General features: G+C 41.3%; 1 non-coding gene across 1 annotated transcript; it reads right to left on the reverse strand.

Annotated features, from left to right (window-relative positions):
* Window positions 1-1,044: 1,044 nt before the first annotated feature.
* Window positions 1,045-1,151, reverse strand: LOC131621173 (small nucleolar RNA R71). Its single transcript, XR_009289500.1, has one exon. It is a non-coding gene; the product is annotated as a small nucleolar RNA R71 (small nucleolar RNA).
* Window positions 1,152-1,921: the final 770 nt, after the last annotated feature.

Here is a 1,921-nt window from a genome sequence, read left to right on the forward strand (position 1 = left end):
CAAAAAGCTTTTCTAAATCTAATGGGATGGCGAGAGCGTACGTTACGAGTTAGGACAGCAGTCTGAATCAACAGAGCGATAGTTTGAGAGGAGGACTTTTAATCAATTGAATTAATAAAGATTTTTAATCGAATTAATACATTAGCCAATCAACCTTCGGATCGCCTAAAGTTAAACGAAATACATACTGATATCCGCCTATTATTATATTTCTTAGAATTCACAATCACTTCCCCTTAGAAACAATCAAAATATTAGTAACCTTAGCTTTACATAGTAACCTTAGATAACGGTAGATCGATTCATAGTCCATGTGGATTCGATATCTTTTAAAACTACACGACACGACTGTGCACTTGCAGTCATCAGATTAATAGACACGTAAAGTCGCGATCAAGTTTTTGGCGCCGTTGCCGGGGATTATTTAAGTCGATACCGTAACTCACTGTTACACCGTAGAGACTAGGGCAATTCTTTCCTTTCTTTTTGAACGATTGTATGCCAAATACTCGTTCACAAGGAGGAGATTTAATACAACGAATTAACGAGATCGAACGTTTTATTAACGTCAAACGTCGAGCTCGCAATCTTCCCAAAGTAGCACCAATTCCGATCAATCAGGAATTGATCTTTACTGATCAAATCAATCAAATTACCCCGAAGTTAGAGATGGCTGCTATTCGTCCTCTTAGAGACTATGCCGCTCCTTCACGCGCTGAACCGCACTCAAGTATCGCACCACCTGCGATTGAGGCGAACAATTTCGAACTGAAACCTTCGTTGGTACAAGCTGTTCAACAGAACCAATTCTCTGGAAGCCCTGCAGACGATCCCAACCTCCATTTATCCGTGTTCGTGCAATATGCCGACACTGTCAAAGCTAACAACGTTAGTTCCGAAGCTATTCGATTACGCCTCTTTCCTTTCTCCTTGAGAGATAGAGCTAGAGCGTGGCTTCAATCCCTACCTTCTAATTCCATAACTACATGGGACGAATTGAAGAGAGTATTCTTAGCTAGATATTTTCCGCCTAGCAAAACCGCTATGCTAAGAGGTCAAATAAACGAATTTACCCAAAAAGATAACGAATCACTCTTCGAAGCTTGGGAACGATAAAAGAACATGCTTAGACTATGCCCTCATCATGGACTCGAACCATGGCTGATCATCCATACTTTCTATGGTGGTCTACTTTATAACACTAAAATGACTATAGATGTCGCTGCTGGCGGAGCATTAATGGACAAACCCCATGATGAAGCATACAACCTCATAGAGAACATGGCACAAAACCATTATCAATGGGGTGGAGAACGAGCCGCTCTAGAGAAAACCCAAACCAAAGGAGGAATGTACGAAGTAAGTGGTATAGACCGCGTTAACGCTAAAGTAGATGCTTTAACTCAAAAGATCGAAAATTTAACCATCACTCCTTTAGCCACCGCGGCTGCTATAGCACCTAACTGCGAAATTTGTGGATTAACTGGACACGCAGTTGCCGAATGTCAACTCTTGACTGGTATCCCATATGATCAAGTAAACTACGCTCAAGGAAACCCTTATTCTAACATGTACAACCCTGGATGGAATAACCACCCAAACTTTTCGTATAAGAACAACAATGCATTGTACGCGCCTGGACAAGCACCTGCTGTCCCACCTGGCTATCAAAAAGCGCCTGTAGCTGCTCAAAACGCCCCTAGGAAGTCGAACCTAGAAATCATGATGGAAAACTTTATAGCTTCCCAACAACAAACCAACAAAGACTTCCTGAATCAAAACATCCATAATAGTGAGCAACTAAAACAATTATCAAACAAAGTAGATGCTTTAGCTACACATAACAAAATGTTAGAAACTCAAATTTCACAAGTAGCTCAACAACAAGCACCTACTGCTGCCCTCGCTGGCATGTTTCCTG

The sequence above is a fragment of the Vicia villosa genome, linkage group LG7 (assembly GCF_029867415.1).
Source record: "Vicia villosa cultivar HV-30 ecotype Madison, WI linkage group LG7, Vvil1.0, whole genome shotgun sequence".
NCBI lineage: Eukaryota > Viridiplantae > Streptophyta > Magnoliopsida > Fabales > Fabaceae > Vicia > Vicia villosa.